This window comes from Leptonychotes weddellii, chromosome 2, assembly GCF_054177405.1.
Source record: "Leptonychotes weddellii isolate Sample4059 chromosome 2, ASM5417740v2, whole genome shotgun sequence".
Taxonomy (NCBI): Eukaryota; Metazoa; Chordata; class Mammalia; order Carnivora; family Phocidae; genus Leptonychotes; species Leptonychotes weddellii.
In genome coordinates, this window is record NC_138370.1 from 43,713,847 (window position 1) to 43,730,337 (window position 16,491).

General features: G+C 40.1%; 1 non-coding gene across 1 annotated transcript; it reads right to left on the reverse strand.

Moving 5' to 3' along the window:
• Positions 1 to 2,827: 2,827 nt before the first annotated feature.
• Positions 2,828 to 15,126, reverse strand: LOC102747178 (PIN2 (TERF1) interacting telomerase inhibitor 1). The gene is made up of 4 exons (XR_014142247.1): positions 14,696 to 15,126; positions 12,907 to 12,999; positions 11,329 to 11,407; positions 2,828 to 7,913 (listed from the first exon to the last, which is right to left on the reverse strand). It is a non-coding gene; the product is annotated as a PIN2 (TERF1) interacting telomerase inhibitor 1 (transcript).
• Between the last annotated feature and the right edge of the window lie 1,365 nt (positions 15,127 to 16,491).

Below are 16,491 nucleotides of genomic sequence, written 5' to 3' on the forward strand. Positions count from 1 at the left end.
AAAAAAAAAAAGATTCATTCCTTGGCCAGGTCTTCCCTTAAAGGAATATTCTACAGGCTTTCCAGTACTGGGAGGGGCATCTAGCAATGCCCCGTTTCTTCTGAACTGCTCGGTCCCTGTTGCAAGGCTACTGGCACCCTCTAGTGGTCTTGAGGTGGAACTTAATCCGTAGAACAGTGAGTGACTCCAGGCGTCTTCTACTTGTCCTATAATACACAAGAGTCAGTCTGCACCGATGAACCTGTGGACGGGGCTGCATGAGGACAAGGGACTACCACTTGGAAGCTGTTATACACTCACTAACTTCCTGACAAATAATACAGGGTGCCCTGGGGCACTTTAAACGTTTCACTGACTGTACTTCTGGGAAAATACATCATAAAGGCCCGACTACACTGACTGCTCAGCCTCGGCAATCAGCACAAGGAACAAAGTGGAAGACTGTCCCAAAGCAGAGTTTTCGCAACTACGATGGCATTTCTCAGAAAAGAGTAACATGATACCATCACAGAGAAAAAGTAACTTTCTAGCTATCACTGTCAAATCTCAAAAGCAAATTGCTCAAAAATCTGCTTTCTTTTCTTAGTACCTACAAAAATGAATCTCATGGCTCCTTTCTTTATGGAATCTTGAAGCTGATAATTTTTTTTTTTAAAGATTTATTTATTTATTTGAGAGAGCGAGAATGAGAGAGAGTACATGAGAGGGGGGAGGGTCAGAGGGAGAAGCAGGCTCCTTGCTGAGCAGGGAGCCCGATGCGGGACTCGATCCCGGGACTCCAGGATCATGACCTGAGCCAAAGGCAGCTGCTTAACCAACTGAGCCACCCAGGCGCCCTTGAAGCTGATAATTTCTTGATAACCCTATCACCTAAGAAGTTACAGAGTTTTCTCTAATTCAGTACATCAAGGAGAAAGTTATGATACCAAACAGGGTGTGAAGTCAACTCATTTTCCCTCTTCAAGAATGAATGTGTGGCTGCCTCTAAGAAATCGAGCCCCAGACTCAAAAGCTTCTGCCTCCATGACTATGGTCATGCAAAGCCAGCTCAAGACTGACACCCTAATCGTGTCACTGAATCCGTATAGGAAAAGTGACAGCCATTTATACCTCACCAGATACTCATTAAGATAGAAGTTGATCCCTGATATCCAAATTGCTTCAGGTTACTCTTTAGTTAACCTTCACTACAGGTTTAATATGCCATAAATTATTGTAATTAAGTCTACCAGAAAGGGACCCATTTAATTTTTAGATTTCTTTTATTGGGACAAATATCATCATATATAGGAGTATCTGAAGTCTGTAGTTAGTTATAAAGCAACCTCTCCCCCCCACCCCCACCACTTCCTGGATTAGAAAACAGAACACTGCCTGTATCAAGAAGCATCCAGCACCCCTGTGCCCCTTCCTCCTAGAACGGGGTTTCTCAACCCCTAAACTATTGACATTTTGGGATGAATAATTACTTGTTTGGGGACGGAGGAGCACAGCTATGCTGTGTACTGTAGGATGTTTAGCTGCATTTCTGGCCTCTGCCCACTAGACAGAAGTAACATCTCCCCAGCTGTGACAACCAAAAATGTCTCCAGACATTGCCAAATGTCCCATGATGGATAAAGTTGCCCCCAGGTGAGAACCCTTGTCCTAACAGCAACCATTATCCTGACTTTTGTGATAATCACCCTTCCTCTTGTTTTTTTTTTTTTTTAAGATTTATTTATTTATTTGAGAGAGCGAGAATGAGAGAGAGAGAGAGAGTACACGAGAGGGGGGAGGGTTAGAGGGAGAAGCAGGCTCCTCGCGGAGCAGGGAGCCCGATGCGGGACTCGATCCCGGGACTCCAGGATCATGACCTGAGCCGAAGCCAGTCGCTTAACCAACTGAGCCACCCAGGTGCCCCATCTTCCTCTTGCTTTTTGTTTTGGTTTTAACCATTTACTTGGGGCGGGGGGGAAGTAAAAGCCACAGAAAGTGCATAAAACATAATGTTCACAAATAACCTATGTAATTGCCAACTAGGGGAAAAAAAAAAACAGAACCCTAATATCACCCCAGAAGTTCCCCCATGGGCCCCTTTGCAATCCCAACCCTTTTCCTCTCCCCAAAGGTAATCACTACTGTGACTTTCACAGTAATCACTTCTTTGTGTTTTAAAATAATTTGACCACCCCAGTATGGTACCTCAGTATCAGATTTTTGCCTATCATATGAACTTTTTACAAGTGGAATCATACTGGACGTTAACTTTGTGTCTCACTTCTTTCAGTCAACATTAAATTAATGAGATCCTTCTACACCAGGGAACAAACAACAGCCCATGGGCCAAACCCTACCTGCCACCTATTTTTGTAAATAACATTTCATGGGAACATAGCCACCTCCATTTGTTTATATATTGTATACTGTTAATTTCACACTCCAATAGGCAAGTTGAGTAGTTGTGACAGAGACCCTATGGTCTGCAAAATACTTCTATCTGGCCCTTTACAGAAAAAGTTTGCCAACCCCTGCTTTGGACTCTCGCATGTAACTATACTTCATTTCTTTGCAGTTACAAACACAGCAGTTTACTTATCCATTCTATTACTGATGGACATTTGGGTGATACTGCAGATAATAAGTACTCTTTCCTTCTGACTGAAGTGCCTCCTTTAAAATTTCCTTTATTGAAGGTCTACTGGTGGTAAAGCTTTGTCTGAAAACTTATTCCATCCACTTTCTTGAAAAATGTATTTGCTGAGTGTAAAATTCTAGGTTGCCAGTTGTATTTCCCTCAGTGTATTACTCCAATGTCTTTTGGTTTCCACTGTTAAGAACTCTGCTTTCATTTATAATTGTTGCTTCTTTGAAGAGAATCAGTATATTTTCTCTGGCTGCATTAACAATCATCTCTCTTTTGTGTGCATGCCTGTGTGTGCCCGTGTGTTTGTATTTGTGATGTTCTGCTACAATGTTACAATGTTACATCTGCTATTATGTTTGCAAGTGAAGAGTTTTTAAAATGTAATCTGCTTGGATTCATTAAGTTTTTTGAATCTGTGGATTTGTTTTATCACTAATTCTAGACAGCCTTCAGCCCTTATCCCCTTAAATACTGCCTTTTCCCATTCTCTCTCTTCTTTGTGCTGCTGAGCTTCTATTAGATACTAGATCTTCTTACTTTATCTTTCATCTAAACTTCTGTTTCTTATTTCTCTTTTCCTCTTTCACAGCTGCATTCTGGATAACTGTCTTCTAGTTTATTTTCTAGACTTTCTTCAGCTGTGTCTACTTTGTTATTAAACCCAATAGCACGCTCAGTATCCAAGCCTATGGGTGCTAGAAACCGGCCACAGTCATCAATAATGCAACCTTAGCAGTACCTGATAGGAAAGAAAAATCTTAGGAAACAAAGAGATTTGGATAAATTTTCAAAGAAAACCCTCACCATCTAAAGCCTTTGCTACTCTCTCTCAATTATCTGGGAACTGAAAAAGTTGGGGGATCAACTTATTTTGGTATTTGTTTCATTTCTTTTGCACTAGATTTTAAGTCTCTTCAGAGAAGGCAATGAGTCTTTTTACCTATTTGCACTTCCTCAGTCTTCAAACAATACCATCAAGAAAGTGAAAAGACAACCCACACAACTGGAGAAAATATTTGCAAATCATATAACTGATAAGGGACTGGTACTTGAATATATTAAAAAGTTTTACTAAACAACAATAAAGACACATAACCCAACTGAACATTGGACAAAGGATCTGAATAGCTATTTCTCCAAAGAAGACATACAAATGGCCAATAATCAAATGACAAAACAGTCAACATCTTCAGCGGACATGGAAATACAAATCAAAAGCACACATAGATATTACTTTGTAGCCACTAACATGGCTATAATCAAAAAGACAGATAATAACAAGTGTTGACAAAGATGAAGAGAAATTAAAATCCTCATACACTGCTGGTGGGAATGTAAAAGGGTGTAGCTGCTTTGGAAAGCAGTCTGGCAATTACTCAAAAAGTAAACATGGAGGGGCGTCTGGGTGGCTCAGTCAGTTAAGCGCCTGCCTTCGGCTCAGATCATGATTTCAGGGTCCTGGGCTCAAGCCCCACATCAGGCTCCCAAGCAGGGAGCCTGATTCTCTCTCTCCCCAAGCTCGTGCTTGCTCGCTCTCTCTCTCTCAAATAAATAAAAAATCGTAAAAAGTTAAACATGGAGTAATCACATCACCCAACAATTCCACTCTACATATATACCTGAGAGAAGTGAAAATAAAGGCCACAGGCCACACCAACACTGACAGTGTTCACAGCTGCATTATTTATAACAGATGAAAAAGTGGAAATAACCCAAATGCCCACCAGCTAATAAATGGGTAAATCATAGTATATTCATACAATGTAATATTAAAAAAGGAATGAAGTTCTGACACATGCTACAACAAGGATGAACCTTGAAAACATTATGTTAAGTGAAGGAAATCAGTCACAAAGGACCACATGTTGTGGAATTCCACTTAAATGAGATGTCCAGAATAGGCAAATCTTTAGAGACAGAAAATAAATCAGCAGTTGCCTAGGGTGGTTGGGGGGTTCATGGGGGACGACTGCCACGGGGTACAGAGTTTCTTTTAGAGGTGATGAAGTGTTTTAAAATTGGTTCTGGTGAAAATTCTGTGAATATACTAAAAGTCATTGAGTTGTACATTATAAATGGGTAAATTATATGGCATGTGAATTATATCTCAACAAAGCTGTTAAAACAAACACATGCACACGTAAGTACACACGTCAAGTCCTTGCCCCAGTTCTCTCCAGACTCTTAGTTGGTTCTTCTGGGTTTTAGATCCTTCGTTTTTCTAAATAATATCCTTATACTGCTATATCTTACACCAATTTCCTATTGACTTCCGAAAATGGCAGTGAGGAACAGGATACAATTTTCAACTGGCAGGAAGTGTGGACCTTGCTGAGAAAATGCATAGATGCTAACTGGGGGAAGAGTGTCTAGAGACGGAGAAACTAGTGCAAAATCCTAAGGCAGGAGGATGCTTGATGTATTCATAAACCAGAACAGGGATCAGTGGCTAAGACAGAATGGGTAAGAAGGGGAGTAGCAAGAGATGAGGTCAGAAAGGGAAAAAGGTCCATATTATATAAGGCTGCAAGGCCACTGAAGGGACTTTGACTTTTATTCTGAATGAAAAGGAGGCAACAAGGGTGAGCGGGTGCTGGTGGTAGTGGTGGTCTGAGAATGAGCAGCACAGACTTACACTTCGAAAGAATCACTCTGACTGTTACGCTGAAGGTCATGGCTGGATGAAGAAAGAGCAATTGAGGCAAAAGCTCCCAATCAGGGGCATTTTGCTCAGGGGACATCCGGCAATGTCTGCAGGTATTTTGGTTGCCACAAATGGGGAGGAGGTGGCGGGGGGGAAAGGGGAAGGGAAAGAAGGTGCTAGTGGCATCTAGCAGGTAGAGGTCAGGAATGCTGCTAATTATCCTAAAATGCACAGGATATACCTCACAACAAAGGATTATCTAGCCCAAAACATCAGTAGTGCTATGGCTGAGAAAACCCGCTTTAGAAGCTGTTATAATAATCTAGACAAGAAATAACAGTTGCTCAGACCATACTAGCTACAGCGCAGGTGACATGAAGCAGGAAGGGTCTGAATATATTCTGAAGGTAGAACCAACATTTCCTAGTGGACATAGGTCCTTGGCTTCAACAACTAGGAGGAGGGAACTGACATCAACTGAAATGGGGAAGACCGTGGATAAAACCATTTGTGGGGTGGGGAAGCAGCCAGAACTGGAGTTTGAGTATGTTAAGTTTGAGAAGTTGATAGCTGACGACACCCCAAATGAAGATACTGAGTTGGGGGGCACCTGGGTGGCTCAGTCGTTAAGCGTCTGCCTTCAGCTCAGGTCATGATCCCAGGGTCCTGGGATCGAGCCCCACATCGGGCTCCCTACTCTGCAGGAAGCCTACTTCTCACTCTCCCACTCCCCCTGCTTGTGTTCCCTCTCTCGCTGTCTCTCTCTCTCTGTCAAATAAAATCTTTAAAAAAAAGATACTGAGTTGGGGGTTCAATACAAGTCTGGAGTTTGGGAGAGATGGTAATGCAGTCATGAGAAATCTGGCAATTGTGACCAAACATCTCAGCCATGGTTTGTTATATCCAGCCATGATTTAATAAATAATTGGTGTCGCTAAAAGATGAGAGAGGTCCAGGACTGAACTGCAGGGCCCCAGACTTGATAAGGCTGGGAAAAGAGAATCGCAACAGAGATTAAGGAGGAATGGCAGTGAAGGGGGAAGAAAAGCAGGAGATGATGCGGTCTGGGAAGCCACGGGAAACAAGTGATTCAAGGAGGGGTGAACATCTGTGCCACAGGGGAAGTAAGACGAGGATTAAAAAATGCCCAATGGACTTAGTAACGTGGAAGTCACTGGTGACTTTGGCAAGGGCAGTTTCTGTGGAGCAGTAAGGCAAAGTCTGACTGAAGTGGGTTTAGAAGAGACAGGAGGAAGATTCCCTGGCTTTTGCCCACAAAAGGATAAGTGCTATGGATCATGCCCCTTTACTGTAAACAATGGGAAAACAAAAGATATGAAACTACTCATCACACACTGGACAACAGGCAGCATAGGACTGTCATCCTTGACAGATGGGCAACAAAGGATGTGAGCTCTAGGGTTGCCCCGGCTTTCTGTCAAGAGGCAATTTCTGGACATGGCATAAGGAGGGGAAGTCCTCGTGCGCGCAAGGGTCTTACTGAAATGAAAACGTATGTCCACACAAAGATGTATACACAAATGTTCACAGCAGCCTTGGGTACAGTAGGCAAAAACCAGAAACAACCCAAATGTCCATCACCAGGTGAATGCATAAACAAATTATGGCATACTCATACAACGACACACTATCCAGAAATGAAATGAACTACTGATAAATGCCACATGGATAAATCTCAGAATCATGCCGAGAAAAATAAGCCAGGCAGAAAAGAAAATACCTAATCTATATGGAGAGATCAGTGGTTGTCTGGGGCCAGAGAATGAAGTGGGAGGGTGGGACATGTGGAGGAGCAGAGGACCGACTGGGAAGTGACCCAAGATAATTCTTTGTAATGATGAAAATTTCTTTATCAAGGTTCTTATGATTACAGGTATATACATTAGTCAAAACTCATGGAACTGTACCCTCAAAAATGGGTATAGTGTATTATATATAATCTATACCTCAATGAAGTTTATTTAAAAAAAAAATTCTAGGCAGAGTGCTGCTTCTAGTAATGGTGAACTGGCTCATTTCAATAATCTCTCTTGTCAAGAAAACTACATCAAAATATTGAGGGGGACAGGGGGGATGGCTCAAAGACATTACAGTGGAGCAAAGCAGAGAATTACAGTCCCACTTAGGGATAAGGAAATCCAGAGAAGTGAGTCTGATGTTTGGGGCTCCCCCTCCCCCCACCCTTGCTGAGCATCAACTCTAGAAGAGGCAAAAGAGAGGTAGAACAACTAAGCAGACTATCTGAGACTCGCTCAAGGCATGTTACAAGTTTTTAAAAAGAGAGGATAGGAGAACTAAAATCAATTTGCACAGAAAATTAGAGTTTTGTGGCAAAGTAGAGCAGAAGCTTCAGGAAGTGGAGGTAAATGGGCTCAAGAATTACCTTTAAAACAATTTTTTGAGTAGGACATGACACACGTGGTACAGTCATGAAAGTACAAAAGGACTACAGTAAAAACCCTCTTCCCCGAGGCGTCTGGGTGGCTCAGTCGTTAAGCGTCTGCCTTCTGCTCAGGTCATGATCCCAGGGTCCTGGGATCGAGCCCCACATTGGGCTCCCTGCTCCGCGGGAAGCCTGTTTCTCCCTCTCCCTCTGCTTGTGTTCCCTCTCTTGCTGTGTCTCTGTCAAATAAATTTAAAAAAAAAAATCTTAAAAAAAAAACAACATAAAAAACCCTCTTCCTCCGTCACTCAGCTCCCTCCCTAGACGCAACTACTCTTACCAGTTTCTTGGGCATTTTTCTGCAGATATTTTAGGTATATATATGTATATGTATATTTTATGTATATAAAATATACACAGAATAGATATTTTGGAGCTACCCTGTGTATATCAACTTCAGCACCACTGATATTTGGTGCCAGATAATTCTGTGTCATTGGGGGCCATCCCTGTGCACCTTAGGATATTAAACAGCTTCTCTGGCCTCTATCTACTAGATGCCAAAAGCACCCCCATCCCCAGTTGTGACAACCAAAAATGTCTCCAGACATTGCCAAAATCACCCCCAGTTGAAAACCACTGATGTATACCCAACCACACACACATGCATTTCCTCTCTATATTTTTCTACAAATGCATGCCGTACATACGGTTTTTCAACTTCCTTTTTTTTTTTTTTTTACCCTATAACTGGAGATCATCCATAAGTCGTATAAAGATCTCAAATTTTATTTATATCTTGCTGCCAACAAGTACAGCTATTTATAATGTTCATTATCTTAAGAGCATTCTATTTTTTTAATCTGGGGAGAAAGTATATCATTGCCTTTGATTTCATTAATGACAACTAGGACTAGCCTAAGTATCAAGCCCAAATCCATCCACCTACAAGTATCACTCTTTCTTGATGGCACTATATCCTAATTACTAAAAATATTCAGAGGAAATATTCTACTTTGCAGTTCTATCTCTACAAATAACAACAATAATAAAGATTATAGCAGCTAATACTTATTAAGTACTTACCATAGGTTAGGCAGTGTTCAAAGTACTTTAGTTATAGCAATATATTTAATTTTTACAATCACCTTCTGAGGATGGTACTATTAACTCCCTTTCACCAAGAAGGAAGGGACAGAGATGTTTAGTAATTTACTCAAGGTCACACAAGTAGAGATATCAGAATCAGGATTCAAATCTAGGCAATCTGGCTCTGGTGTTCATCTCTAAGCCATGACACTCTATTACTCTTCAGTCAAAACCTACAAGTCTTATACGATCACATTTACATTCATATCTGTGTTTCTATTGAGTTTAACTGAAATCTGAATATAAAGATGTTTCTTTTTATAATTAGTAAAGGCTAAGGTCCTTGAGTTTTACTACTGCATATATCCTGCATTTCCTAACACCAGTCCAGGTAGTGTTTTCACAAAACATTTTCCTTACGTTTTTCTCTGGCTAACAAATTAGCATCTTTTATATTAAGGACAATATATGTTTTTATATAGAACTGTTAGGATAGCTCTAATAGTTATCCCATGGATAAGGAAAACTGTCCAAGTTATAGATTCCAACAAGAAGGAATTTGGGAAAATACAAACACAGCACCTTTCTCTTCATGCTTTTGGGCTCAGTTCCATACGCAGCACTGCAATAAATCTTCTCAGAGTTGGATTCACACTATAATTTTACCAATTACCAGCATATCCTGCTAGCTCCCTCCTAAGCAGGGATTGTCCCATACAGCTACATATCCTCACGTCTAACTCGGATCCAGCACACAGCTCAACAAATGTTTGCTGAACTTGGCTACTTTTTAATTTCATTCCACAAAGTTCTTCCTCCTTCAATTTAACAAACATCTTTTGACAGTTTACTACAAGCCAAATATTGCGCACGGGGAACAGAAAGAAATTCCTTATAAAAATGTTTGCAGAATACAACTCGACAACAAAAAAACCCAATTCTCAAAGGGGCAAAGGAATTGAAGACAATTTTCCAAAGACAGAAATAGCCAGCAAGTATATGAAAAGATGTTGAACGTAACTAGTCACTAGGGAAATGCAAATCAAAACCATAATGAGATATCGCCTCACACCCATCAGGATGTCTGCTATCAAAAACAAAACAAAACAAAACAAAAGCAAACCACATAAAATCAAAAACCCAGAAAATAACAAGTGCTGGCAAGAATATGGAGAAACTGGAAGCCTTGAGTACCGTTGGTGTGAATGTAAAATGGTGTAGCCATTATAGAAAATACTATGGCAGTTCCTCAAAAACTTAAAAATAGAATCTCATTACCATGAGATTCAGTAATCCCACTTCTAGATATATACCCAAAAGAACTGAAAGCAGGGACTTGAAGAGACATTTATACATTCATGTTCACAGCAGCATGATTCACAATAGCCAAGGAGTACAACCCAAGTGTCCACTGAAGGATGAATGAGAAACAAAGTGTGGTCTATACATACAATGAAATACTACTGAGCCTTAAAAGGAAGGAAATGGTACAACATGGATGAACCTTGACAACATTAAGTAAAATAATCCAGACATAAAAGGACAGATACTGTATGATTCCACTTATATGAGGTATCAAGAGTAGTCAAATTCAGAGATCGAAAGTAGAATGGCTGCCAAGGCTTGAGAGAAAGAATAGGGAGTTAGTATTTAATGGGGAAAGAGTTTCAGTTTTACAAGATGAAAGGTTTTATGGATGGATGGTGTTGGTGGTTGCACAACAGTGTGAATGTACTTAATGTCACTGTTCTGTACACTTAAAAATGGTTAAGACGGTTAACTTTATGTTATATATATATTTTACCACTATTCTTTAAATATCTGTTTGCAGAAGAGCTAACAGTCTAGATTTCATCAATGAATATCCAGCACAATTAACTGAAGTTATGTCCTTGCCTTCCAAAGAGCCATGTGACAAAAATGTCCCTTAACCTCTAAAATTAGACCAAAGACCCGAAAGTTTGAGGCCTACACCATCCATGCCCTTCCCCTCAGCAGTATTATCTGTTAATTTAATATGGAATGCCCAATATTCAATTGTTTCATTTCCAGTTCCCAGGCCTTAGATATACAATTTCTAGTACTGAGCCCTTGTAACAAATTTTACTATATACCTGAGCATTTTGAATTTCTGACATATATTCAAAACACAGTAAATTTCACTAGGCAGAATCAGTACCAAAAAGGCTTTTCTATTAAGCCTTTGCTGGCTGCTGGTTTGTGGCACCACTCGGTATTTCTTGCTTTGTATTTTTTTTTCTTGTTTTATATTTTAAAAACAAGTTTTTAGTCACACTCAAGATCCCTGAAAGATCACTTTACTATTTGAGGTTGTAAACTGAATGGATTTATCTTGCCATTCTTAAACACTGGGAAAAAAGTGTTTGCTTTTAATGGTGAGAGCACTATTAAAATGTATACAGAAAGGACTATTTATAAGAGCTTCAATCAATTAACTTTCAGATATATTATGCTTACAGTAAAAAGAGTTAATAAAAATGTTTTAAATTAAGACATTATGTCTTCCCAAAATCGAATGAATAACAAAGCAAAGGTTTTTCCTACCTGTTGTTTCCTGCCCATGGCAAGTGTTCAGCTCAGCCAGAAGCTGGTTAAAATCATCCTGATGAGCAATCCAGTTATCCTGAAAACACCCAAAAAAGCAATTAAAGGCAAGCCTGTTGTTTACATACACTGGTTGAGATAAGATATATTTTAGAATGAAGGAAATTAGAATTTAGAATCTGGTTGGTTAATGTGAAATTTTAAATGTTTCATCAAAATATTATGTTATAAATTTGAATGAAGAAATAATATAAATTTGAAATGTAATTTATCTATATTAATATGAAAAATAGGCTTTGGGGTGCTTGGGTGGCTCAGCTGGTTAAGCATCCAACTCTTGATTTCGGCTTGGGTCATGATCTCAGCGTTGTGAGACTGAGCCCCGTGAAGGGCTCCACACACAGCGGGGAGTCTGCTTGAGACTCTCTCTCTCCCTCTGCACCCACCCGCCCTGCCGTGCACACACACACTCTCTTTCTCATAAATACATAAATCTTTTAAAAAAATTCAAAATTTAAAAAAATTTTTAAAAATGGACTTCTTGGAAGATTAAGTCCTGATTTCAAATGTGGATAACTTATCAACAGTCCACTTATAATCAAATTATCAACAGGCAACCTCTGTGCTAAATATTAAAATAAAGGAAATAAAATTATTATTTTTCTCCCACTATGGGAATATTATGTAGGTCAAAGGGAAAAAAGTAGTGACAGACTTCAGGGCTCTCTTCTTTGCTCCTCTGCACTGAAAATATTTTGCCCAATTCTATTTGCTCGCGTCAACCCCAATTTTATAAAACAACACTGAGGAAGGGAGCAGGAAAGACTCCCAAGTTCCCTGGATCAGCGAGCACCCTCGTAAGGTGGTGCTAATACATTCATTATAACAAAAACAATCAGACTTTAAAAGAGAATGGGTATCTCCAAAACAATCTGAACCAATGGGAAGCAAGGTATCAATGTAGGAATTTGCCTCATACACACTTTTTAAGAATGCTGAAGGTTAAGGCATATTAAATAGGTTTACTGGGCAATGCTTCTCCTAAAAAATTAAGTGTATCCATACATCTATCTCTCAAAGCATCAGTATGTAAGGGGAAATGTGAATAAATTCAACCACTGAATACCAACAGTCAGAAACAGATAACTGGACAGATAAAGGTCACCACTTTCTTGCAGAAAAAACTTAGTTTCTTTCTGAAACTAAACACCACCAACTTTTAATAACATAAGCAAATATCAGAACACAGGTAAAGATGAAAATGCCTTTCTGTACTGAAATGAGTACAAAATTATAAATATTCCATAAAAAGAATTTTTTTTCAAAGTTTAGCAATAAAACGAATTTGGATCTCTTAGACATAAGCAAGTAAAGAATCCCATAAGGACAACAAGGCAAGGTGAAGGCATGTGATGTGATGAAGAGCCTGCTTAGTTATGGGCTCTTTAGTTAACCACACCATGGAGGATACACACTTGAATAGTTGAAAACTGATCAATTTGATTGGATTAAAGTGTTTATATTTATAAAAAAGCAAATTGTGCAAAGAAAACCCCCAGTAGACACACTGTTGCTCACTTCATTATTGATCGTAGCTCCAAGTCCCAGGTGGTTATTTTTAACTTGAACTTTAATATGATCTGTGGCTCCTTGCTCCTGAGCCCCTAAACCCTGTGGAGATCAACAAAAGAGAGTTAGCATTTTTATCAAGTATCAAGACAGATCGCATCTTTCCTCCTTTATCAACCGTTCGATTAATTATTAAATATCCAGGAGTGAGGCACTATCCTTACCCTCAAAGAGGACACAGTCTAATGGATTCTTATAAAGTATGTCTGTAATACCAATACACTCATAACAATGAACGCTACTTCTTCAATCTGACACTCACTTCATGGCCCATGTAAACACTACCGAGAACAGGCCTTTCTGTGATGTTCAAAATCAGAGCACTACCACCAAACTAATGGAAGCCCATTAGAGATATTACAACTCTATGGCTCTCTCTATTAAATAATTTTATAAAACAACACTGAGAAAGTGGGGAGAGGAGGCCAAGTCCCCTGCATCAATTAACACTCATGTGTAAGGTGTCCCAGGGAAGTTGGGACTGAAGAAACTAAAGGTAACCAGGGTCGCTAAGAGAAAATAAGATGATATAAAAGAGACAGACCTCACAGGACCTTGGAAATTATGGTAGGAATTTGGATTTAATTTTTTAAAACAATGGGAAACCACTGAACTTCTATGCAAGGGAATGCCACAATCTAATTTCTGTACTTTAAAAGGTACTGTGGCTGTTGTTTGGCAAACGGCCCAGAGGTAGAAAAGGAGGGAGGGAAGCAGCTGTGAGGCTGCAGCAGTGATCAGGGCAAGAGATGAGGACAATGTGTGGCCCAGGATGGGGGCCCTGCGGGGAGAGGAGTAATGACTGGGGAGGCGAGAAGTGAGAGACGTACAGGAACCAGGCAGGCCCATTTGCAAAAACGGGGAAGACTTGAGAAGGAAAAGACTGGCAGGGGTGGGGGAGGGTGGGAGGTGGATCAAGAGTTTTATAACAAAAATGATAAACCTGAGATGCTTACTCAAGTAGAAATGCCAAGCAGGCTGGTGAATTTACAACTGTGGAGCTCAGAGGACATTTCTGGACCAGATGTAGAAAAGTCCTCAGAATTCAGACAATTCCAAGCATGGTCTAGAATGAAAGAGCTCACCTGAGCAGAGTACAGAAAAAGCCTGGGGCTGAACCCTGAGGAGCTCCAAAGCACAAAAGCCTGGAGGAGGAAGAGCCAGCAACACATTTAGGAGTGGCCAGTGAGGGAGAAGGAAAAAACAGAGAGGAGGGCAGTATTGTAGAAGCCGAGACAGAAGTACTTCAAGAATAGTCAATTATGTCCAATGCTGCTAAGGGACTGAGTAACGTGAGAACAAAAAAGGATCCACTGGATTTGTCAACAAGGTCATTAAAGACCCTCACAAGAACCATTTAAATACAAAGGTATCAGTAGAAATTCTATTTCAGTTGGGAATAAATGGACTGTGAGGAAAATGAAAAAATGTGTATTCTAAGCTATAAAGGGGAACAAAGTATTACTCTTAGCAATATAGAACAATGATGGTTAAGTATGATTCTAAGTGCAGCTAATTAAAAGGTACAATTTATGAAAGACGCCAATCACGGCAGTTTAAATGATAAAGAGAATTGACATCTATGTTCAATTCTAACTTTATCATTACAATTTAGTTCTTTCTCCAGAATCACTTATTGATCTAAAACATAAATTTCTCCCAGTCTCTGAAGAAAGATGCATCCTCCTGATTTGCCTTTTTGCATGGCTCCAATTTCTTTTGCTCTTCTCCAACGTACCTTTCCTTTAGACCACCCCATCTTCTCTAGCATCCTCTGGCCAAATTTGGAATCGTCATTGCTCCACGCAGTGTTTCTTGGATCCACAGCCCACTTCTGCTTCCGCCGCCCTAGAAGTGACAAAGTATTTCATCAGCAATCTATCTTTCAAACCTGGAAAATACAACACAAATACACACAAAACCTAATACATACACATATACTTGCAAAAAATGTGACAAACAATATGTTTTATTAGCTACAGATACTGGATTCAGCATTCAATGAAATATCATCAGATTGGATCACTTACCCTGGTCTTCCCAATAACTGTATATTCTCAATATATAAATTGGCCTTAGAATAACAATGTTCCCTCCATATGTGACAAACAGAAATACACGATAAGCCATCAGCTGGCCTTCAGCACTCAGCGAAAGGCAGCATCTGAAAGCACCTGTCAACACGCGTGTCAGCACCACCACGAGCAGCAACCACTGCAGCTTTCTTTGCCAGACAGCACGTACCAAATGCTATCCATGCACTGTATTCAGTTTGCACAGGGACCCAATGAGGATGGATATTTTGATCTCCATTTTTCAGTTGAGGAAATCTGAGGCTTAGACAAAGAAATGTGCCTAATGCCCCCAAGCAAAAATCAGAGCCTCCATACAAAGCAAGGTTCAGGTGACGTCAAAGCTTATATTCTTAATCCAGTCATTATGATCTTGGGGAGAGTCAACCGTACCCTCCACACACATGATCTACAGATATTCGTGATACCATCCCTTGTCATTCAAATGCACTAAAGCCACATGATCCCTTTTCTGAACTTCCAGTATAAATTATCTGCTTCTTTTCTGGCATTTAACTCACATTCTTCTGTATTGTGGCTATTTATATCCATCTCTGATGTTTTCTATTAGACCATCATCAACTTATGGCTCATATTTGTGTGTTATTCTTTTTATGTTTCATTGCAAGAAGTAGAAAACACTGTACTCATAGCAGGCACTATGTGTATGGGTGTATGAGTGAAATGGAGAAAAGAAAGCAAAAAAGGAGACAAGAGGAAAGAAAGATAGGAAGGAACATATTTAAGGGAACTGCTTTGAATCTCTTAAGTATTTTTAAAATGCATATCAATAACTGACCATTAGGAACTCAAATTTGTCACTGTAGCTTTTTTTTTAAGATTTTATTTATTGAGAGAGAGCATGAGAGAGAGAGGCACTCCAGGATCATGACCTAAGCCAAAGGCAGATGCTTAACCGACTGAGCCGCCAGGTACCCCTATCGCTGTAGTTTTAAGGAAGATTACTGCACAGATACAGAACCTCAAAAGTTCACAGAACAAGAACATGAAGCCCCAAAGTAAATTGTGGAATTTGCAGGTCAAGTGTCATTATTACTCACCTACTGCAGCAACCAAAGCACAGTATGTCACTATCAACAACAGCCTGGTAACTTAGTCTGTCCATTCTTTCTCCCTTCCTTCCTTCCTCCCTCCTTCCCTCCCTCTCTCCCTCCCTCTTTCCCTACCTCCCTCTCTCCCTTCTTTCTTTAAGAAAGGCAGACAGCCATGTGCAGCAACCCCATTTAGATGTGTCTGGAGTCTTAAAAGCTTGACTACCCCACGTCCTCCTACAAATGGACCTTGAGAGCTTGTTTGGAGGTTCTAGCAGGGGAGCACAGCTACTCTTATACCCTTGACCAAAGAAAGGCCCTCTTTATCCCTCCTCTATCGGGGAAGGTCATCCTCTTCCACCTAGCATACAGCTTCGACCTAGCACACGGCTTAGGGAGGGACACACATG